At 49.1% G+C, this 24,347-nt stretch overlaps 1 protein-coding gene across 21 annotated transcripts in view; it reads left to right on the forward strand.

Annotated features, from left to right (window-relative positions):
- Nfasc (neurofascin) overlaps positions 1-24,347 on the forward strand; it is a 165,429-nt gene that overhangs the window by 20,766 nt on the left and 120,316 nt on the right. For 2 of the 21 annotated variants that reach the window (XM_057769534.1, XM_057769533.1), the window contains exon 2: positions 6,658-6,761. The exons of 18 other annotated variants lie outside the window; for them this stretch is intronic. The gene's annotated coding sequence lies outside the window, so the exon portion shown is untranslated. Of the gene's footprint in view, positions 1-6,657; positions 6,762-12,246; positions 12,266-24,347 lie in introns of those variants that run through there. One more of the 21 variants, XM_057769536.1, reaches the window with a different exon arrangement.

The raw sequence follows: 24,347 nt of genomic DNA on the forward strand, positions 1-24,347 counted from the left end.
GAGGTTCAGTTCTCACGCCATATACGCACCAATTTCTGCCATGTCTAGTCAGACCCACTAAGGGGAGATTCAGGGAGGGACATCAGAAGTTCAGAACCTGACTGGACAGAATAAGCTGAAAGCCAGTCTTGAGAACAAAACAAAAACCTGTGGCTATAGTGATTAAAAACGAGCCTCATATGCATGAGGCCCTTGGTTCAATTCTTGCTGTACCCTTCCAAAAAAGCCAATAATTTAAAAGTGAACAGTTAATTGACACTCTGTAGATTCGCTATGCTACACAGCTTCGTCCCTCTCTAGTTTCAAACGTGCCTTACTGTAGAGGGTGTCTTATGCCCAGTGAGCAACATCCCCACCCTTGTTCTCAGTCCCTGGTGGCCATTTGTGTGCTTCCTCTGCGTAGATTTAAGAGATGGGTATTTCACACTAGCGAAAGCACAGAGCACACACTCCTTGTGTCTGGCTTCGCTCACTTTTTGCTGATACCCCTGAGGGTCATCAGCGCTGTGGTGGGCATCCCTACTTCCTCCGAGGGCTGGGTTATTTTGCATTGGGTTTGCACACAGCTTCCTTCGCCAGTCACCAGCTGGTGGACCTTTGGCTGCATGAACGATGCTGTTGTGAGCAGAGGTACGGTGCTTTTGCGAGTAGTGTGCCCATTTCTGGTTCTCGAGGAGATACTGCTGGGGATGAACTGAGGGTCACATGGCAATCCTGCCATCCATCATGCTGTGGCTACTTTATAGCCACACTGGCATTGTGTGGAATTCTGACCTGTGCATTCTTGCCGCCTGTGCTTATCTCTTGAGCTAAGGTCTCCCCTCCACTTCTGCCACTAGAGTTGGACATTGGGCTCTCCATCTTCCTGAAAACAAGCCCTAGCTCATCTGCAGGGGCCTGGGCCTTGACTGCTCTTCCTTCTTAGGCTAGAGGATGGAACCCCCTCCCCCAGAAACCGGATGGTGTGTGATGTAGGACAGATGCTGTCTCCTGCCCTCTCTGCCCTGCCCATGTACTACCTGGACTGTGGCTGGGTTCAGGGCTGGTTGTCCTGCCTTTCTGGTGGCCTCTGCCCTGCAGCTCAAGGCATGAACACACGGCATCTCACTGTCCTCTGACCCCACAGCTGAGATAGTTTTCAGTCCTACAAAGCCTGTAGATTTAGGTGGTGTGCTGGCTTTCTAGGGCTACCCAAACCAAGTACTATGGAGCGGGTGGCTTCAGTGACAGACACTCATTTCCTCCCAGTTCCAAGCTAAAGTGTGAGGTGAAGATGTCCCTAGGGATGATTTCCTCTGAGAGCTCTTCCTGTGGCTATAGGCGGCTCTCTGTGTGTCTTCACACCCTTTTCTTTCTGTGCCTGTCTGTGTCCCCTGTCCTACCAGGCTATTATTAGATGAGTTCACAATAGTGACTGCCTAGCTTGCCTCTCAGTCTAAGGGCCAGTGTATTAGCATTTCAGCGTGAGTTTGAAAGCCACACAAACAGGTGGCGGCAACAGCAAAGCTGTGTGGTGGCAGGGACAGCCTGGGGCTTGTGGAAGAGACCTTGTGATGCTCTGGACTCCTGTTGGGTCTCAGAGTGACTCACGCAGGCAAATGCAGAACAAGTGGAGTGGGGGCGAGAATACGATGGCCGTGAAGAGGGCACTGGGGGCTTTGTGAAGGGAGAGAACCACTATCCCAATCAATAATTTATTCCTGGGTAACAGGCAGGAGGGTGTTGCCATAGCAACAGGCCTTCTTGACTGTTACCTCTCAGAGCAGCCCTTCTCTACTCAGCTTCCTCCCTCTCTCTCTCTTGCTTGCCTTGCTTTCTAGTTGACATCCCCCCCTCCCCCCCCCCCATTCAGTTTCTTCTGTCTTCAGAATCTTTTAGTGAAGTCCAGCCTGCCTGCACCTGGGCCCACTTCATTACACAGCTGCTCACTGCAGGGACTTTTGGACCCTCAATGGTTGTGACAAGTCTCCATTAGGGCTATGACCTTTACTTCTGTTTCTAAAAGGTCAAAAGTAAGGGGTACTTTTCACTGGCTGACCCCCAGGCCTCTTGCCTTAACACAGGAAACCCTGGGTAGTCTGGTGGCCTCCCCTAACTGACTGTACTGACTCTAGCCACACTTGGCTCCCTGTGGCAGGTTCCCTTGGACTCATAGTGACTTATCAGCAGGGCATCATCCCACTGCTGACTACGGCAGCCAGTCCTTCATTCCTCTCTGGTTCCTACGGATGGTCAGCATGCAGCTAACCAGTCCCTGTGCCCCACACTCTGCCCCAGTAATTGCTGTGACAGGGACTTTGCCTTAGTGCCACACAGTAGAAGCCCCGGAAATGTCTGTGTGGTTATGCATTAGGGGGACAGAAGGCCTTGAGCGGGCTTGTTCCTGAGCTTCTCTCCCACTATTTCCAGGAGCTCCCTTAGCTCTACTAGACGAGACCGTTGAAAATTTCAAGTTATTGTCTCAGCCTTTAGAATTTGCTGCTCCCTTGATTCGCTGGCTTTCATAACTAATAAGAGACCTGGGCCCATAATAATCATGTAGGACTTCACATTATTAGTCTTGTGATTGCCGCTAAGGGTCTTGTCTTTTTTCTGTGTTGGTAAATCCTCCTTCATAAAGATTAGGGAGATGTACCTCTGGGCTAGAAGCCGCCATAAAAACTGGCAGGCTGGCAAGCAGGATCAGCCGCTGCTGTGATGGTCCACTCCTGCTAAGGCCAGAGCTGGGATGCGGATACACACCAGGATCACCTGTGGGCATTGGTGGGGACGGGATAGGAAGGAATGGCAGCAGGAGAGTGAGGCTGGGTGGCTCTGGTGACCACCAGCTGCTGATAGGCAGAATGGCATTGCTGCCAGTCCCTTCCCTCCCCCTCTGCAGTTTGCAGTTGGTAATCTGATGGCCATGATGCTCAAGCAGGTTTAGGGTGAGTGGGAACCACAGGTGTGCTACAAAGGTCTCCGCTCACTTTGCTCAGGGGCTCCCCCTGCCTCCCCCTCTCCTGGAGATCTTCTCCCACACCTGGCCCCACAGTCCTCTTCAAACAGTGTTTATGACAGGCCTGATGGTTTGAGGCTGTAAAGGGCCGGGGAGCGGGGCTGATTGTTGCCGGGCAGCATCCTCTAAATTGCCCTGTCCACTTTGCTGCTTTTGAGGGTCTCAGTCCTCCTGCCTGGGAGAGTTTCTAACTGGGTTCCACAGTTATTGTTCTCCTGTTTGCAGACCTCTCCTGATAGAATGTGGAACAGTCTCTATCCCTTTCTTTCTTGTAGAAAAACAGATATACATAGAATTTACATTTGTCTTGTTTTTCTCTTCACTGTTGGGGTTTGAACCCGGGGCCTTTCACATGCCGGCCCTCTAGTACTGAGCTCAAGTTATACAATTATACAAGTGTATAATTCATTGACGTTTAGTTGCCTCCAGAGGAAACCCCCTGCCAGTTAAGCAGTCATTTTCCTTTCTGGTTCCTAGTTCCTGGCAGCCTCTTGTTCTGCCTCTGCAGACTCTGCTGCTCTGGACATATGTAACTAGAATCATTAATGTGACTTTGGGTATCTGGCTCCTTCCACTCATTGTGTTTGCCAGGCTTAAACCATTGATCTGGTGAGAATCATACTTGATGCCCTCGTCTGATGGCCCACTTATCCACTCGTCTGTTGACAGGCGGTTTGGTCATTTCTACCCTTCTGACTAATGGAAAACCCGCTATCGTGACACTTTCATGTGCAAGCTTCCTTTGGGTACCATTTTCAACTCTTTGGGGGCGCACCCAGCAGCGGGGCCAGGTCACGTGGCGGTTCAGTGTTTAATTCCTGAAGGACGGGCAGTTCTAGCTTACCTTTTCACGTCTGTTTTAGAGACCACCTGCTGCTCCCTATGCTGCCCTCAGGCTCATGTCTGGGAGCCACTTGAGAGAAGTTTCTGGTTCCAAGTCCCTGGTCAAAACCAAGTACCATGGTTGAAGCCCTCTCGGGGAATGTCGGGACAGCGGTGGAGTTCTTTCTCGCCACTTTTCATTGTCGTCGATCTGATTCACTTACGCGCTACCGCCACCTGACATGCACATTGTTTCTTTATCGAAGCCAACACGCAGAATATAATTTCATCTTCTCGGGCCGTAGCCTTGAAAGCTCCCCCTCTCTTCCTTTGCTTTTGGCAGCAAACGCCATTGCTGGCTGTACCACCCCTGTCCATCTCTCCCATCCTCAGCTCTATCTTTCAGCCCAAGGAAAAGAAAGCGCATGTACTCTGTGGGATGCAATCATACCTCCATGGGGCCCGCTACAAAGTGTGCAGTAGGCTTTGAAGGCAGTGCCACAGAGAGAGCGAAAAAAGAAAAACAAAGAAAGAAGGAAAGAAAAGGAAACTCCAGCTCTAAGCTTGAACAGCACATTGTCAGCTGTGTAGAGAGGCTCCCCGGGGACCTCTCTGAAGAAGACAACACTCATTTAAATGTATAAATTCCAATTCATTTGAGAGACGAGTCAGACAGCTTTCTAGGTTTATAATAAAAGCTGCTATGAATGGTTATTGAATTATGTACGCCTTTAGGAAATGAAAGGAAGATTTGAGTTTCAGGAGTTTTAAGGGAATGAAGTCTAAAATAGAACCAGGAAGTGTGGTTGAGATGGTTGATACCAACACTGGGTTCTCCGGAAAGAGCCAGCGAGGCACCCAGACTTAGAACAGGTGCACCCATCTAACTAAGGATGCAAGGGATCCTAGGGAGGGGACCACACAGAGAACACTGCCGCGTTTGTCCTTTTGCCTTTGGGGTGGCAATGTGAAGAGAAGGGAGGCTGGTGAGTTAAGTTCTTAATGTTTTTAGATAGCATGCCTCCTACCGTATATCTGGACTGTCAGGGATGACCTTTAAAAGGGAAGCATTTTAGCCAACTTTGGAATGTTCTGGAAAAGTAGCGTTGGGCAAAGCACCTAGGCCAGTGTGCCAGGATGGGTGGAGTGAATCTCCTCCTTGTTGGAAGCCCAAAGCTGGCAAAGACAAAGAGGGTGGATAGAGGTCCAGGGAGTGGCCTGGGGAAGGGGCATGGCTAAAGAGGCTCTGTCAGCTTCTTAGGAAATGTCAGAGGCACCGGAGGATGGTGACACTGTCCTCATTTGCAACCAGGGCTGAAAGTAGATGACAAGGTCAGGGGAATTTCAGAGCCAAGTATAGGTCCCCTTGCCACTCGTCACCACGGTAACTCACTCCAAGGTTTGAAGAATCCTGCCCCCAGGGGAAGTAGCTCCTCAGAAAATGCTTTCCCAGGAGTCATTTCTTTGGGGTCACATATTAGTGCTTGCTGGCAAAGCAGGGCAGGATGCTGCAGCCTTTTCTTTCTAAGTTAGAAATTATGGATATACTGACATTTAAATGATTTTAGTCATTTCAAGTTTATAATAGACTGGCATTGTCTATATCCAGAGCACCGGGCAGCAGTTGCTACCCTCACCTTCCAAAGTTCTGCAGCTAGACACCTGAGCCGTCAAGCAGTAGCTACCCTTTCCCCACCCTCCTTTATAGCCCAGTTCTCGTCTCTAGGGATCGCTTATTTTGGCTGATCCATGGACAGGAAATCATACCAGCTTTGTCCCTTTGTGTCTGGTTTTTTTTTTCCCACTTGGCATAGTTTTTTAAGATTTTAATTTTTTGAAGTATTTATTTTTTATTTTTATGTATACACATGGGACTGTGTGAGCTCTGTGATCCACAGGCATGCAGGATCCGGTAGAACAGAAGACATTGGATCCTCTGGAGTTGGAGTTACAGACAATTGTGAGCTACCATGAGAGTGCTGGGAATCCAACCTGGGCCCCTTGGAAGAACAACCAGCACCCTTAACCCTGAGCCATCACTCTAACCCGACATAGTGTTTTTAGGGTTCATCCACATTATAGCATGTATTTGAGCTTCATTCTCTCTTCATTTATCTATGCTAGTGGGGGACCAAATCCAAGTAAGCAAGCGCCGTATCGACTGAGCCACATGCCCAGCCCCTTTATCTTTTTTACGACTAAGTAATATTCTGCTGTATAGATATATATATATAGTATTGTATTTTCTTCTTGTTCTTGAGGACGGTCTGGTTGTTTTCACTTATTGCTGTTATGAATCATGGTGAATTGAGCATTCATGTGTAAACATCCAGATTCCTGTTTTCAGTTCTTTGGGGTAGACACACCTAGGGGTGAAACTGCTTGTCACGTGGTACCTCTCTATTTAGTTTGTCAAGGAACTGTTTCTAGCACCAGGTCTTAGAGAGGACTTCCTGTCCCCTCTCTGCCAGTGACTGTCAGGGTTTGCTCTGCTCTGGGAACTATCATGTCTAGCTGGTCATGGACAGAGACCAACCAAGCCCATCTTCCCAGAGATGAAGCTCAGCCAATGCAGGAGAACCTCAGCCTTGGGGAGTGTGTCTGATGAGGCAGCCATGTTGGTGGCAGGACTTAGAAGTAAATTCCAGTATGAATGGGACCTTGGGAGCCATGCCAAGTCCGTGAGGGAGGTCAGTTCTCAGGTAGTCATGTCTGTTGAGAATGAAGAAGCTACCTTCTTCACATGCAGAGTTTGAGGCCAGAGACAGAAAGGCCTTTCCTGGCCCTGCAGTATGTCTGACCTGGTGACTCTCTGGCTCTCACCTTGTCTCTACCAGCTCTCATAGCTTCAGATGGTACCTGCTCTTCCCTCTCCAGCTTGTTGACATCATAGGACAGTACAAGACATCAGCTGAGGTCACCAAGAAACAGCAAAGATAAGGTAGGCTTCCTGATGACAATTATGGTGGGCTGCTAATTACCACAACAGAAGGAGAATGAAGCCTGTGCTTAGAGAGGACATACAGGACTTGTTCTGGAAACCAAGGGTGGGGCTGCTCACCTCCAACTGAAGGGCTGGACAGACCTCATGGGGGAGGGAGCACAGCACTTGGCCCTACAGGATGGGCCCAGTTAGCGCTCTCCTGGAAGAGATGGAGTGAGAGACTTAGGATCAGAAAAGGACAAGGTGTGGACATGGCCTTCCTCTGCCTCTGGGAGAAAGCAGTGCATTTGATTACTGTCTGTTGGTAGCGAGACCTCCAGATGTTCACTTGGGCAGGTGGGTTGTATTCTGTAGAACAAGAGGTCCCTAGGGGTCACCTGTCGAAGAGTTTCTCAGTGCTGTTCTGTTTTCAACTGGAGAACATCCTGGTAATAACAGGGAGACTGTGGAGCTGTGAGTCCTCCCATCCTTAGCTTCTGCCTCTACAGGTACCATGGGTACATATATGCACATATACCATGGGTACATATACACATGCACACACACATGCACCATGCACACATGGAGACATAGATCAAGGTAGACATGCATCCAACAAGCACACATACAGGAACTAGAATGGAAATCATATCAAGACTAGAAGACTCAATTTTATTTTATTTTATTTATTAGATTTTTAAAAAATACCAATCCAAGTTCCCACTCCCTCCCCTCCTCCCATTCCCTCTACATACCCTCCCACCCCACCCCCATCCAATCCTCAGAGAGGGTAAGGCACATTGCTTTGGGGAAGGTACAAGGCCCTCACTACTATATCTAGGCTGAGCAAAGTATACATCCAAAGAGAAAAGAATTCCAAAAAGCCGGTGCATACAATAGGGATAAATCCTGGTGCTACTGCCAGTGGCCCCTCAGTCTGCCTTAGCAATTCAACTGTCAACCACATCCAGAGGGACTAGTTTAGACATTAAAATTCTAAATAACCCAATTTAAAAATGGGGTACAGAACTAAACAGAGAATTCTCAACAGACGAATCTCAAATGGCCAAAAGATACTTAAGGAAATGTTCACATCCTTAGCCATCAGGGAAATGCAAATCAAAACGACACTGAGATACCATCTTGCACCTGTCAGAATGACTAAGATCAAAAACACCAATGATAGCTTATTATACTAGAGAGGATGTGGAGTAAGGGGAACTCCTCCATTGCTGGTGGAAATACAAACTTGTACAACCACTTTGGAAATCTGTATGGCGGTTTCTCAGAAAATTGGGAATCAACCTACCTCAGGATCCAGCAATACCACTCCTGGGCATATGCCCAAAAGATACTCAATCATACTATAAAGGCATTTGTTCAGCTATGTTCATTGCAGCATTATTTGCCATAGCCAGAACCTGGAAACAACCTAGATGCCCTTCAACTAAAGAATGGATAAAGAAAGTGTGGAAGACTCAATTTTAAAACACAGGTTTATCTAGCACACCACACCAGACACGCACATACATACTACCACCACTAGCAAGAGTAGCCTGTAAACCCAGCTGCATACACGTCTACCGAACTGTCTGTATACATCTGAGACAGACTAGAACTGAGTCATACTAAGACGCATACTTGCAACAAGACAGTTAGATATCCTAGAACAGATACACCCACACACCAGCCAGGTGCATGGAGACACTTTAAATTACTCCCTGGGCCACACACACACACACCCACCGGAGCACCCATGCATACACACAGAGAGACCGAAACCTTTCCCCAGAGACACACACCATCCCTTCCACAGACTCACAATTGCACAGCCACACATTGGCACAGCCACAGACCGACCCATATGACCGCACCTGAGCAGAGGCAGGGACAGGTGTATGTGGTCCCTTTTTGACCATGACTGCTCTAGAGGCTCGTGTTAGTCAGACGTTCACAGGACCGTGACCAAATACTTGAGAGACACAGCTCAAGAGAGGACTTGCTTGTTTTGCCCGTGGCTCCAGAGATGTTGGTCCAGTCTGGAAACATGGCAGAGAGAACAGTCTCGCAGCAGCCAGGAAACATACGATGTCTGCAGGAGCCTTTTCCCTTTTCCCTTGATTCCAGCCAGGCACACAGCCCAGCGAATGGTGCTACCCTCGCTCAGGCTGGGCCTTCCCCTTGGTTCATCCTCTCCATAAACACATTCCCAGACATTTCCAGAGATGTGTTTCATCGCTCTCCTAGGGCTTTCCCGTTCCTATCAAGTAGACAGTCAAGACAGCACATTGACTTGGCTGGCTTCAGTGACGGACTTCCCCACAGCCACTGCCAGCCCTGTGCATGCTAGTTCAGTCCGGGACAAGACCTCAGGGATGGTTGTGACCCACCTGCCCCTCAGTGCCAAGCTTTCTACAACTCTGAGAGGGCTACCCAACTTCTGCCTAAGCTCTTCAGACAGAACCTATTGTGATTTCAGATTCCCCATTGTAAAAACATTTGATTTCCAATCTGGACCAGAGTTTGTACCCAGAGATGAAGTCAGCCATCAGCTAACAGGAATGGGTGGAGGCTTCTGGCTTGCTCAGCCTACCCCTGTTCCCTCTGTCTGGCAGTCTTCGGCCACAAAAGCCAGCACCCCCCCCCCCAAGTCATGGTATTGCAGCTCTGATCCCACAGAAGGAACCAGCAGGTTGGACTTGGTGCATGAAGTTACCTGGGGTGGGGTGGGGTTATGGCTAGCAGGCAAGCGACCCTGAGGATGGGAAGTAGTGGAGAGTGTGACTCAGCTGCCTGACTAGGATAGCATGAGTGCTCCTCCAGGCCCGCCAGCTGTCACCACAGCCATCCTGAACTGGCTTGCCTGCCTGCTGTCCTCTGCAAATGTGACCCACATTCAGGTGGACCGGCAGCTCTCTCCTTTGCCCACATTCCTCTGCTGCCTGCTACTCCTCTCCACTCCTGCTCTCCCCCTCCCACCTTCCCTTCTGGGGAGTCAGCTCCCTGGGCTGGGAGAGGAGATGTACCTCCATGAGGTTTTGAGAGAGGGCTAGTGGGCTGCCCAGACAAAAGCCAAGGGGATGGCAAAACATGGCTGAGCTGAACTCCTGTAGCGGGGAAGTGGGAGGCAGTGAGGGGAGCAGGTATCTTCTGGGTCCCCCCCCCAAACACACACTCCACAGCCACCAGGGGAACTCACCTGATTGTACACACAGCTCCTCAGGAGCCCAACTCCATATCTGTTTCTCTTGACTGTGGGCTAAGTCTGTGTTTGGCATTATCCCCCACGCCCCCATTCATCTGGAAGAGAGAGACAGACTCAGCCACCCGGCCACACCCAGGGCACCTGCTCTGTTCCGACTCTGAGCCCTAAGCCAGCCCTTTCCCATGAATTCTTCTCCATCTCTCCCTGTCCCCAACAAATGTCACTGGCTGTGTCTGTTGTAGGCCAGAGAAACGGCTCGTCACCAGCCCTGCAGAGAAGCAGGGCTTGGGGCAGGACGCGGGCTTGGAGAATCCAGAGGCAAGAGCTGTTGACCTGATAGGTGCCCGGTGTGGTGGGCCAACAAGTCATCCAGGATAAGCATGTCCCTCAGGGACGGCCATATCCAAAGCTGAGGCCACCATCTCCAGTGCTCCAAACACCATACTCCTGTGGACAGTTTTTCCTGTTAACAGTTGTTTACATTCCAGAAAATGTAGAAACTATGGACACAAGGGGAGCCTGCACATTATCCATAATTTCTTTCTCAGCGACAACATTCTGCTTTCATCATTTATGCTTTCCACTTAATTTTCTATTTCATTAAGGTAGTGTCGGATATTCATCATCATGTTTCATTGCTTATGATGATAGTTGAAACTTTTAAAATATTTACCATGTACCTCAGGCCTTGTCATTCATTGAGTCCTTGTAATTTGACATATAAATAAGGAAATGAAGGCCCAGAGAAGCTAAGTACCTTTCCCCCAGTAACACAGCCTATAAAAGACAGAGACAAATTTTGAACCCAGGTCCTTTGGTTTCAGAATTTGCAATTTCCATTTCTATTTTCTTTCAAACTGTGGACATACTGTAATTGTCATTTTCCCTAGCCATAGCTGTGTTCTATTACTTCTATTTTTGCCTTTATGAAAATATCCTTTCGTGTATATAGGTTTGAAATTATGGGTCTATCTAACTAATATTCAGAAAAAAATCTGTCTGTATGAACATGTGTAGACTTTTTCTCGCAATAGTTCCTTCAACAGTGTGGTAGAGCAATGATTTACACATTGTTTAGATTGTTCTAGCAATTATAAGTACTGTGGGGATGAGTAATAGCAGGCACAGGTGCTATGCAGACAGCATCGAACATGAAGGGCGCTTGTGTGTCTGTTGGAGCTTATGTGTCTGTTGGTCTGGGTGTCTGCAGGGCTTAGAACATGGCTCCCACAGATTCTGAGGGTGTCTGCCTCTGCATGAGCTCTGATTTAAATATTCCTATCATCCTTGATTTTTTTCATCTAAGATTCACTTCCAGAAATGAAGCTCAGGTAACAAAGGGCATAAGCATTTTAAAGGTGTTTGGATGTTCTAGACTTCCTCCAGCAGGCTGTTGCTGAGATCTACTCTCCAGAAACTACGACCCAACCCAGCTTGCCCATCAGAGGGGAATCACGGTGGTGGAGGAGGAAGATGGTTCCTGAAGGGTCACTGCTGGGACGGGAGTTGCTTAGTCCACAAAAGGGGCTGGTGAGGTGGTCTCACTCGTAACTAAAGTGTCATGGAGTGTTGAATGGAAGAGAGAAGTCTGCCCCCCAGACCTTTACACAGAAGTGAGCCAGTGTGTGGAGGCTGTGGAGAGCCTTGTGTGCCGTGGGTAGAACAGGATTGCTGTTGGATAGCCCTGGCATGGGTTTACGTAGGGTATGCGTATCGGGCAGGGCTGGCCCCAGAGCCACCACTCAGCACTCCCTCCCCCACTAACATTACGTCTTTGAATTATAACTGGGGGGTCTGCTCCCCACTGCCCCCACCTTAGGGAGCCTGGCCCAGCCTGGTACCTCTCCCCATCTGTCTGCTCAGCCTGAAGAGCACGGCCTGGCTTGTGTCACAGGCCACACAGCTCCTCCATTATGCATGAGGGGGACCCAGCGGTGAGCAAGTGAGCCAGGCTAAGAGAGGGGACAGGCCATTATTAATAAACAAGTTATTGTGTGGTGTTCCATTTACAGCACTCTCAGAGGACGTGGTGGGCTTGAGATAATAAAGCCCTGTTTATGTTACACAGGCCTGGGAGGTGGCAAGTGGGGGCTGACAAGGAGCAGGGGCACCAGGAATGATTTTGATTCCTCCTGGGGGTAGGGCTGCTGTCTTTGCTTCTCTACAGAAGGCCAGCACTCAGGGGAGAGGGTCTAGCTGGGATTTTATACAAGCTTTAGTTTGCCCAGGGCCTAAGAAAAGTCAGCTTTCCATGTCAAACTGTCCACAAGGACAGCTCCTGACGAGATGCCACCAGACAAGCCAGGAGCGGTGAATGGTAAGCTCCCCTCTGCACTTGGCCTCCTGCCCACTCCTCCTCCATTCTGCTCTGACCTTCCGAGGCTCCCTGGAGGTGTGTGGTGGGACCTCCTAGCCCAGGGGAGGTTTGATCAGGGTTAGCAGACAGGCAGAGAGCGATGATGAGGGTCTTGTGTTCTTAGCAAGCTAAAATTTCATAAGGAACAAGGCAAGGGTAAAGTCAGAAAACCCTGAGGAGGGTGGGCAGAGGCAACCTGGTCTGTGAATGAGGGCCGTCGAGGAAAGAGAACCGCTGGAGAGCTGTCAGGGGACGATTTGAGGGTGCACACCCTGTCACAAGGACTGGGTTGGCTCTGGCTCTTTCCCTCTGGGGAGCCTCCTTGGCCTTAGTTCTCCACCCTTTACTCTGGGCATTCGGATTCCAAGCCACCTCTCCCTCCGACTCAGTGTTGGTGCCCCTGGATGTCAGGGCAGAGCTGCAGGGCTGCCGTTGGGAAGAGCTGGGGATTGTGTGTTTTGTCGGTTGATTCCTTGTGAAGAGAACACATGCTGGTTCTGAGATACCTTGATTCCTGTCAGTTTGAATGAGAACAGGGAACCAGACTGAGTCACTTGTCTCTGTTGGAACCCGATGGCCCTCACCTGGTCCTTGTCTTATGGGTCAGCTCTTTCCTGTCACTCTTCTGGGGTGGAAAACCTCATTCCAAGGACAGCTCTGTCTAAGAGGAGGTGTGACGGGTGTGTGTGTGTGTGTGTGTGTGTGTGTGTGTGTGTGTGTGAAGACTGCAGGAGGGCAGTCTGTCTTAACCTCATGGGGACAGGCTTTTTGAGGCAGAAGTTTAGATACAGTGATTTGAAAGTTGCGTTTGGGTTGAAGACTCAGTGATCTTGTCTAACTCAGAAAGGCTGCGTTAGGTCCAGAAGGAACAGACCCCAAGTCCTGGAGGAACATTTCCGTCACTCACTGAAGCCTGAAGGCTCAGCCTCCCTAAAGGCATTTGCATCCTTCCCCAAGGGCAGTGTCAGGAAATGGGGACACCTAGGATCTCCCTCACCATGGAGAACAAAGCAGGGCCCAGCACACCGTTACCCGAATTCCGCGGGGCCTGAGGAAGAGACATCCACAGAATCACGATTCTCCCAGCCCCCACAGTCCGAGAAAGCACCTGCCCGTTCTGGGAACAGGCTCTTTCTCTGATGTATGTGCCAGGCCACCTGAGTTTCTGCCTAGAGAAGATGTGGCCTGCATTGTCAATCAACCACAGGCTGCCTGGAAGGCACCTGGCTTGGAGGAATGACCCAGTGACCTCTGACATGAGGGGCAAGAGTGGGAACTATTGGCTCCATCATATGCTTGTCAGTTATTTGGGGTCTCTGGAGGTGAGCTCTCTTGCCTTTGGTGCCAGTTCTGACTTCCCCTGTCTTCCTCACAGCTCAGCAGTCTCCACTGCCTGGGGACCTGGCTTTATTCCATACCCTTTTTGTGCTATGGCAGGCTGCCTGGGGCCCCACCTCGAGCAGTCATTCTGGATGGATCCTCCCCCCCCACCCCCTGGTTCTTGTCCTGATGGCACCTGCCCCACCTCCTGTCCTTCTCAGCCCTATACCCTCTCTTCTCCCTTTCTTCTGCAGCCTCCCACCTGGTTTGACCCTCACCCCAGTGTGCACTTCCCTGAGACTCAAGCATCCTTTCCATCCCTCAAAAGATCTTGTCTCAACTTTTAAAATTTGTGAGGACCCACATCTGCGCGCTGGTGTGAACTCAGCTGGTCTGGGAGATTTCCGGCATGAACACAGTGTGTGTCCCTCACGCTGGTCAAGGAAATTTCCACTGCTGTATTTTTTTCGATATACCTTCTCCAGTAGTCCTGTCAGCAGCCGGGTGAGGTAGATGCCACAGTCCTTAATTTATAGACGAGGAGACAGGTAGACTGGCTGACTTGCCTGCGGCCTGCCACACAGTGATTAGGTGGGAGAGCAAGGACTTACGCATGGGTCTTTGCGTTTCCCTGGGAACCACTGGGCCTCTAGAAGGTGTGGATTAAAGAAGATTAATATCAACACATCTGAATTTCTGTTACACAGGCGCTGGGTTTCTAAGTGAGCAAATCCAAGCCTTTTGCTGTGGTCCTTCCTCCAGACTCCTAAACCCATGGCCACAGGTCCCTCTCTCACACAGACTGGCCTGAAGACGGAGGGGAGGACGGAGCTTTCCAGGGTCCCCGGAAGTCTTAAGGTCAGACAAGGATGGGGAGGAAAGACTGTTAGCCTCTCAGTAAGCGGTTGCTGGGGATGGGGTTGGGCAGGAAACTGATTGAGGCCAGAGACGGGAATCTAGAAGTGGCTGAATAAGACAAATACAGTATTAACAGATAAGGTATTTCTTTCTTCAAAAATAGGCTGTGAGGAAGCATTCAGCAAAATGCTTGCAGATTATCCAAGAGGCCACAGGGTCAGGAACTTGTGCAAGCCTGAGTGGCTGAAGGCTTTGGCCTACAGTGGGTCGGGACACCAGGGTGCTAGCTCATCCCTCCACACACCCCTCAGCTCCCCTACTGTAGCTGCTGTGAGGTCAAAGACTGATAATGGACTGGCTAAGCACACGCCTGGTGTACTTCAGTTGTTGTGGTTGTTGTTTTGTTGTTGACTCTGTGGTGTTGGAGCCTCTCAGAAGCTAAGCACTCCCTCTTTCTCTCAGCTACACCCTTCTCTTCACTTTCAAAGTCAGTACAGTAACTCTCAGGAAAATGTGAGTTTGTTAAGATCACAGTAGGTGAGCTTTGACATATATAAATATATATCAAATATATATTCTCCAGTAGTCCTTTCAGCAGCCTGGTGAGGTAGATACCATAGTCCTTATTTTATAGATGAGGAGTCAGGTAGACTTGATATATATATATGTATGTATGTATGTATGTATGTATGTATGTATGTGTGTGTGTGTACACACACATATATCAAGCTGAAGTGCCCATCATCCGAGTGAAAACAGAGTGTCTAGTGCCCCCATCCCACGAGCAGTCAGTTTTCCTTTCCACAGTTTCTGGCCCCAGATAAACTCTGATGGCTTTGTTACTGAAGATTTGTTTCTTTCATATAAATGGATTCAGTGTCCAATAAAAAAGACAGTTCTTTGTGTTACTTCTTTTTCCTCTTAGAGACCTCATCTCAGGTAAAGTCACATCAGTGTCTGGAAATATCTTTAGGATCAGCAGTGGAGCAAAGTGAGTGCATTAAGTCATTAGAGATTAGAATAAGAAAAGTCAGCGCACCCCAAACATGGGGGTCAGCTTCCTGAGAGAGAGGACTTGTGTGTGTGTGTGTGTGTGTGTGTGTGTGTGTGTGTAATTCTGTGGCTTACTAAGTTACATTAACACTTAAAGGATATAATTTATAAGAAAGTTTAAAGGTCAAAGTGTAAAACTGAAATAGAATTTTAAAATTAAGTAAGAGCTGGCATACCCATTTTTCTTTAGTGACTTCCTTTTATACATGCAGTGTAAGGTGGTTTTATGAGACACATTGTTTAGCTGTAGGGAAGAGAGAGAAGTGCCTTGACTTGACTAGGCATAGTTAGTTGTTTTTAATATCCTTGAGCTGTCTCTCGGACAGCTTGTCTCTGCACGTAATCCCGGGCCTTATCAGTTAGGCTGAAGTTCTGACTGCTCAGGGGATCTAACAGTAAAGTGCTTCTTCTCTTCCTGTGTTTTTTAAATTTTCCCTGTCTCTCACTGTCTCACTCCCGAGTTGAAACCAGGCTCATCAGACATTAACTGTTTTCCTTCCTTCCATCTCCTGGTAACCACCATTCTTCATTCTGCCTCTGTGAATAAAATTAATTAATTAATATCAGGAACTCTTAGATAAACACAGTCAGACAATATTTGTCCTTTTGCATTTGGCTTATTTTGTTATACAAATAATATCCTTGGCTGAGGAATTCCATCCAGATGGAACCCTCATCTGGCGATGGATGGAGATAGAGATAGAGGCCCACATTGGAGCACTGGACTGAGCTCCCAAGGTCCAGATGAAGAGCCGAAGGAGGGAGAACATGAGCAAAGAAGTGAGGACCGCGAGGGGTTTGTCCTCCCACTGAGAAGGTGGGACTGATCTAATGGGAGCTTACCAAGGCCAGCTGGACTGGGACTGAAGGAGCATGTGATCAAACCGGACTCTCTGAGTGTGGCTGACAATGAGGGCTGACTAAGAAGCCAAGGACAATGGCACTGGGTTTTGATTCTAATACATGTATTGGCTTTGTGGGAGCCTAGTCTGTTTGGATGTTCACCTTCCTAGACCTGGATGGAGAAGGGAGGACCTTGGACTTCCCACAGGGCAGGGAAACCTGACTGCTCTTAGGACTGGCGAGGGAGGGGGAGGGGGGGAAGGGAAATGGGAGGAGGTGGAAATTTTTAATAAATTTTAAAAAAAGAAATAATATTCTTTCCAGTGAGAAATCACTCTGCACAATGACAGATAAATCAAGAAAAGGCTCTTTAACAGAGCATATGCAGCTCTGGCTGAGGCTCAGACGGGAGGCGGCCTTGAGTAGGAGATTTTGCTAACTTATATACAGTTAGGCTTATGCATTCACATCTGCTGCCGCCCTTACATCTCTTAGGTCCCAACCCCAGGTCACACTTTAAACAGCTTAAACGGAGACAGGAGACTCCGAGTTTGGCCTCTTGGTTAGACAGGAGATTTACACAGCAAAAATATTGCCAGAATTATTTCTTAAACACACTGGTGCTGTTCTTTCAGAATAATTATCACCTGGGGTCATCTTGCCCATTGGCAGAATTTTGCTTTTCTCAAGAAGAGAGCTGAGACCTTTGTGGCAGGCCAGGACTTACCAGTGGCTGTGCCCCTGTGCTGCTATCTTGAACTTCCTGCTAGAAGTATGTTCTTTGCAGATGGGCCTAATTATTGGTCAATCTTGATGGTCAAACATTTACATCCTAGCGTTGATAAATTTTGCTTATTCCTAACAACCATACCTAGCATACCAGTTACCTTTTGGGGTGTTCTGGAAGCGGCATGCCCTTAGCTAAGCTCTATTTTGTGTGATTTAACGTCTCTAAGCAGACCTATGGGTAAATCCTTTGTCACTTCAGTTCTGTGACTTTCTTTCTTCTTCCTCCGTTTCCCTTCACATCGTGTTCAGCTCCGTCACGTTTCAGCTAGTGTTAGAACTCTTTCTAAAGCGCGCTAGCACTGCCTTGCATCTCTGTGCTGTTCTTTCTGGTCTGACAAACGCCCCAAGAGAAGCCACTTAAGGAAGGAAGGAATAGCTCTCATTTTCAGAGGCCTCAGTCCATCACTGCAGGCGAGATGTGGTGAAGCAAAGCCACCAAGAGCATCACAGTAGCCAGGAAACCGCGGGGAGGTGGGGAGAAAGTAGGTGCTGGTGGACTCTTCAAGGGCACACCCCACAGTCTCATGCTTTCTCCAGCTCCTGAAGTTTCTCACTTCCTAAAATAGTGCTTCCTTCTGGGGACAAAACACCCTCCATGTGCACCGATGGAGGACATTTAATACCCGACCACAACAATGTGCATGTCACTCTTGGTTTTCCATCTGTTGGTGGACAGACGGCTAAGTTGCTTTCGGAAATCTGCTGCTCCGGCAGACATTGGCGGACATCGGCGGACATGTATCTGTTCAGGTCACTGCAGCCACCGATGTTCAGCTCCCTCTTGGCATCTCCTTCTGTTTCAGTCTTTGGGAACTCAATGGCCTTGAGCGCTGTGCGTCCATGCCCACACCTGCTTGTGCCTCTGGCCAGTGCCTCCAGCAGATATCTGCGATAGATTTATCAGCCTTAGTGGATAAAGGGGACTCTGGTTTTTAGGCAATGGGGCTCTGTGATTCTTTTTCTAGAAGCTTCCTTCTCCGTTGTCTTGGCTACCAACTGACTTCTGGGGTGTGATTACAAATAAGACTATGAGAGACCATCATTAGTTCATCTGGAAAGGAAATGAGCCTATACGTCATCAAGCGTCCCCTGCAGTTACTAGCAGTGACGGCACAGTCCTACGAGTGCCATCTTTCATATGGTGGTTTTGTGACGTAGGGTGGGAGCCTGGGTCTCACCAGCAGATCTGAGGAGAGTCTCAGAGCTCCAGTTCACACAGGCTGACATTCTTCCTCCGCATTCCTAAGTAACTCCCTGGGTTCCCAAGGCAAGTGAACCAGGGAAATTTCCTGAGCTTCTCTTTTCGGATAGGAACTCAACTCTATGACTTGAAAAAAAAAACTTATGGGGCTTCCTTGTCCTACTTCTTGTGAAATATAGACTTACAGTTAAGGATTGGTTTTGTTTTATAATATATAAAGTAGGGAGACAGAACCCTGAATCCTCATGTGTCCAACACCTGGTGCCAACAGTAATCTCTGCTTGGCCCATCTCCTTTCCTCTCTGAGTCTCTTCTTTGATCTGGGGTCCCAAATCATGGGGTAGCAGTTGGTGTTTTCTGGATTAGAGCAGGAAAATGGACAAATCTGGGTATCCTGGAGCAAAACCCTCCCCAGCTGGCAGAGTGTTGATTGCTCCAGGCCAGAGTCCCTGCATCTTTCGCCCGGTTCTTGACCACTGTCCAGGAGGCTGGGGTGGGGAGCAGATCTGAGAGGCCAGCCGGCCCTGCTGGGCTGGTTTGCAGAGACGATTCCCTTCTTTAAAGCATTCTCTCCCTGTAGATAGATTTTATTGGAGATTCTTTTGAGTGGGAAGAGTTCAAATGAGGACAACCTTCACTCTACGGGAATATGGTGGAGCCACTGGTTTTATGGCAAAAGATGGTTGGACCAGCAGGAAGCCAGCACGTGGCCTCTTCAGCTATACTCAGCAAAAATATATTTGTTTGTTTTTGATATCAGGCCTTGCCGTGTGACCCAAACTTGTCTCATGCTTGAGATTCTCAGCTTCCTGAGTGTTGGGATTACAGGGGTAAGCCTCCACACCCATCTATACTAATTTGATAAAATAGAGGAAAAAAACCTGAAAGTATCGACAGTGTGCCAAGTAGTGACAGAAAGCTGAGAATACAAGTCAGTAATCCCTTCTCAGAAAGTCTATGGTCCACGGAATGAATGCCTAATAGCAATGTTTTTGTGTGATGGGATGTTGCAGACGTCTGACCGCAACCGTTTCTATTCACCCTACCCGATCCCAGCAGTTGGTAAGATAGCAAAGTCCATTCACAGGAAGAACAGGCTCAGGGTGCTCTTGGCTCCTTCAGAGAGAACGGGGATGGTGGCTTCTTCCTCCCCATATGCAATGCAGGTCTGAGGTACAGCGAAGGGAAGATGAGAAGGAGAGGAGAGGTGACAGGCACGTCAAGTGGCGGGAATGTGATTCCGCAAGCCCCCACCAGATGTGTATGCTCTTGCGGAGTCGGAGAACAGCCAAATGACACATATTTCTTGACCAAATAAAGACCGAGGTGCTTATTCTTATTTAGAAAACAGAGTAGTTCTTTGGGGAGAGGGAAAGAATGGAGACCAGTGCCTGAAACAGGTGAAGAGGAGGGAATCTAACTGGCTTTACGGGTTTGCTCCGGTTTATTTAAAAGAAGGTTTAGCTTTTGTCCAAGGTGACTAGTGAGGATAGAGAGAGTGAGAGGGGCAAAGCAGGGGCAGTTTCTGTCCTGAGATCAGCTGGTTTAGAGTGGTGGCGGGGGTGAGAAACTGGGAGCGTGTGCCCAGTTTTGCCTGAGGCTTACCTTCTGAGTTTCAGTGTCTTTCTTAGGGACAGAAGACAGACTCAGCTTCTCTGGCAGATGCAGAAGTAAATGATCAAACCAAAACCTCTGGGCCTTCTTTCCAGTTGTTGCAGGCAGCTACTTTCCTGCCCTCATTTAAACCTAAGCTTTCAAGGGGGAGAGCACAAGGTTAAACTTAGGGTGCTGCTGCAAGGCCTAGGGGTGAGAATGGGGTGAACCGTCACAGTGGGAGTCCTAGGAATAGCTGGAATCTCTAACAGTGGAAGAGCGTGGTGTTTTGTTTGTTCTTTGGTATCTTCATTTGCTTTGTCTCATTTTAGCACTTACTTTTGCAAGCAAAGGCTTGAGCTCCTTCACTGATAGGCTGAGCTAGCCTCTGACTCCGGGATAGGGTAGCAGCTCCTTTCCAGATCCTTCCAGCTGTGTGATTCGGATTTCTGTAGTTTTCCTAGTTGTCTTCCCTTTCCCAGAGTTCCCAAGGGTTGAACAAGCAAGAGGCTCACCTTCAAAAAGCACTTAGGAGGAGGTTTGAACCCACATACCCATCATGCCCACGTGATCCTTGCTACTGGGAGAGGAAGTAGCTAAAAAGGGGAAGAGGGCATCTCTTTTAAGAATCACAGGCTTTCCTACTGGCCTGAGAAATTATGTCTCCTTACAACATAAGCTAACTCCAGAGCAGCAGCCCTCCTGCCCTCCCTCCTGGGGCTGTAGCTCACAAATGTTGGTTGCTATGGATACAGGCAACTGAGGCTTTCCTGGGGCTATGGCAGCATGGCTGTGGTGGAAGCCAGGCAAGCTGTTGTGGCTGCAGAAGTACAACTTCACAGAGGCAGGGGCTGGCTTTGCCTGCGCACCACCTTAGCCCCCCGGAGCCTAACCCACGGCCAAGCCACCCATGAGGGTGTGTGCCTGAGCAGAAGTGGGCTGCCAGGTTAGGGAGACCTGTCCATCAGTGACCACTCTGCCTTTCTGGTTGTGGAGGCGACAGAGCTGAGACAGTGTTCCCTGGAGTGCGTCCCTGAACTGAGGGACACAGTTAGCTTTCTGTGAGTGGGACTCTGTCTTGGAAGCTAGGGGAGGTACAGTTCGTTTCATCGGGGAGTGCCCATAGAAGGGACACAGATCTGGCCCACAGCAAACTCCCTCTCTAATGGCTCAACCAGGGACACTTGAGTAAAATACGTGGGAGAGTAGACAACAAGAGGCGGAGAAACAGATGGCTTCTCTGTGTGGAATAAAGATTCTTTATTTGCTGGGTGTGGTTGCTCAAGTTTGTAATCTCCGCACCCCGGGAAGTTGAGGTAGAAGGACCAATAACACAAGGCCACGTAGCAGGATTGTATCCAATCACAGCCTCCTCCCTCCTCCCTCTAAAGTCTCTTTGCTGTATCAGACCTTAGTCAGATTCCTGGGCCTCTTCCCAGGCCTACCTGTGTATTTCTTTGGAAAATTCTGTTTTAGCATGGGTCCTGCTGAGTTATTTGTAAGAACCCTCCATTTCAGTATCTGACCACCTTGCTTATTACCTGACCGGGTCCTCCGTGTCCATCGTCTCCGAAGTAATGTCTGTTCTCCCTGGCCTGTCTGCGGCACGAATCTTACTAGGTCAGTCTAGCTCAAGCTTTCTTTTGGCAATCCCCATGCACAGCCCCTCCCACCACTGTCCAAGCTCTATTAGAAAGGAGCCCAGTCTCTCCCCTACCGCACCATCCTGCCGCAGTGATCTGTCTTCTCATCTTAGCGGTCCTGAGTAAACTCCATCTTCTTCGTTTTCACAAGTCACAGGATGAGTTTCTCCCCTCGTATTTGGAACCCCAGTGATGTCCCTTCGTGCCTCAGCAGGGTGATCAGACTCATCGCCATGGCCACGTGACCTGGCCCACCCCACTCATCTCTCCCCATCGGCCTCATTCTGCACACCACACTGGTCTTCGGGCTGATGTCTGCCCTGGGGTTTTTCTTTGCTACTCTGCCATGATCTATCTTCCCATTGCCTCTCAGCCTTTACTTTAGACAGATCTCTGCTTGGTTATCTTTCTCAATCACTTCCTGTAAAGACAGTTCTTCCTTCCTCCCTCCTCGCATTTCTGGTCTCTTCCAGCTTAATATTCCTGTTACCTGTACTTGGGTTGTTTATGTATCGCTGGTTTATTGCCTATTACACCCACTCAAAACATAAGTTCCCTGGTCCTGAGGTAATGTCTTGCTTGCCCCTGGATCTCATTGCCAAGGCCTCTGCCTGGCACACGGGAGCTACTCAGTAAATAATGAATGAGTGACAAACTGTAGCTCAGTGCATGTTCATCGAATTCCAGGAGAAGGTTTGCAATATGGTTTTCTATTGTTTTCCCAATAATAAAGGTAATACTTCTCATTTGCAATTCGAATCTGCAACTGAAAGATGTTTTTTCATGAAAAGAGACTCAGGTTAAAGATAATGTCACTCATATTGCATTATGTAGACCCCTGGTGGGGGGGGAGGTGGGGCTCCCTGAGGTGATCACAGGGTTTAAGAGAGCTTTGTTCCTTCGGTGGTATCCGCACATCAGTCCAGGTTGAAAACTGGCACATTTAAGAGCTTGAGACGGGATGCACTGGAGACAGCCACCAGAGGCTTTTCTGGAAAGCAGATCTTGAGCAGTTTAGTACAAGACAGGAAGCGTTCTGGGCAGTGTACATAGGGGACCTTGGCTTATGCAGACGTTGAGGAGCCACATGCGTCTTGCAAGCCCTTGTGCGTACCGGGGAACAGATCTGCCTGGCCCAGATGGAGACTGAGCTTGGCTGGAACAAGGTAAAGAGGTTGAGGACTCTGAACGCCTGCATTTGAGTGACAGGCTGTATGGGGCTGGGACTGCACTGGCGAGGTGACCCATGAACTCTGCTCTCTGGCCCCTTCCCAGTCATTTACGTCCCTTTGAAGTTATGTTAGCATGATGGCCCCTCTGGGGAGCACCGAACCTCCTCCCACGGGCCTCTACAGCTGGGATGTGGGGCATCTGTGTGCACAGGAGTCAGCTGGCAGGTGGAGGATGGCCCAGCCCTCAGGAGGATGGCTCTCGCCTCCAGCTTGCAGTTCTTTGTTTAGTTGGGAACCTGTCAGGTCAGAGGTCGGCATTTTCCCTGCTAGATATCAGAGCTTGCTGTGGTTGGTGGGGGTGGTGGGAGGGCAGGGTCAGGCTTCCAGGGAGCTGACTGGGATAAGGTCCTATCGCCATCATTTCTCCACTGCGGATAGACTGGCCAGTGTCGGCGTGTGTCTGGCACTGCAGCTTCTGCAACCTGGTTCCAGGGCTATGGATCTGAGCACTGAAGAGGCTTTCCAGAAGCCATACTGGAACCTCATTCTAAGGATGAAGGACCCGAGGACCAAGTTCTGGAAGAGCTAGGAGCTGAACCTGGAGTCCTGATGCCTTGCTACTTTAGGGTCCAGGAGAGCTTGGCAGCAAGCATGGCTGCAGTGCCCTAGCACCTTAGGATCCTGTTGCGCCTCCCTGGAAACAGTAAGCTTGGTTTGAATTGCAATCAGGGCTTGGTAGCAGAGAGACAGCTTTTCTTCTGTACGGCGGTATCGATGTGGCTCCTTCACCGTGTCACTTCCGGGCGCTTCAGGGGTGGTAGATGGCGCTGGGCTCCAGTCAGCACTGTGTTCTAAGAACATTGGGACCAAAGGGTAACACCCACGTGTAGCATGACCTGGAATGATAGGCAGTTGGCCTGAGGATGAGGGAGGCCTATGCCACTTAAGGCCCTACCTGCTTTATCTGTCAGCTCCCATTTTCCATGCCCATTGAGCTCGTGGGTGGTTCTTAAAATCACGTTCAACCTTGTAGATTTTTGGTCTTGCTTGTTTTGAGGCAGTCTTTCTCTGTGGTCCAGGCATGCTTAGAAACTTAGCATTCTCCTGCTTCAGCCTCCTAAATGTTGAAGTGACAGGCATACATTACCTACCCATGTGTATTGAGCTCCATCCTGTCCTCACCTTCGGAAGATTAGGCAGGGAGGTGAGCAAAATGGCAGTAGGGTGGAGAAGGAACATCAGGCAGAATCTAGGCACTGGTCTAGCCTTTGACTATGGGAGCGGGGTAGTCAGTGTTCAGTGTTTGCCCTGAACTCCTTCCCTTGGCCTGGAATAGGCTCTTTATTTGACCTTTTGGAACCATGGTTTGGGGGAATTAGTCTTGCATAGTACTGATACTCAGTTAACTGAGATGGCGCACTGAGGAGGGCCCTCACCTATGTGCCCAGCACACAGGAAATATGCATGAAGATGAGCTTTGTCCTCCTCATCAGCACAACGGATGAGTGTCCTTACAGTGTCTGCCACTTTGGTTGGTGGTATGAAAAATAAAGAGAGTCACATTCCAGTCC

Source organism: Chionomys nivalis, chromosome 5, assembly GCF_950005125.1.
Source record: "Chionomys nivalis chromosome 5, mChiNiv1.1, whole genome shotgun sequence".
Taxonomy (NCBI): domain Eukaryota; kingdom Metazoa; phylum Chordata; class Mammalia; order Rodentia; family Cricetidae; genus Chionomys; species Chionomys nivalis.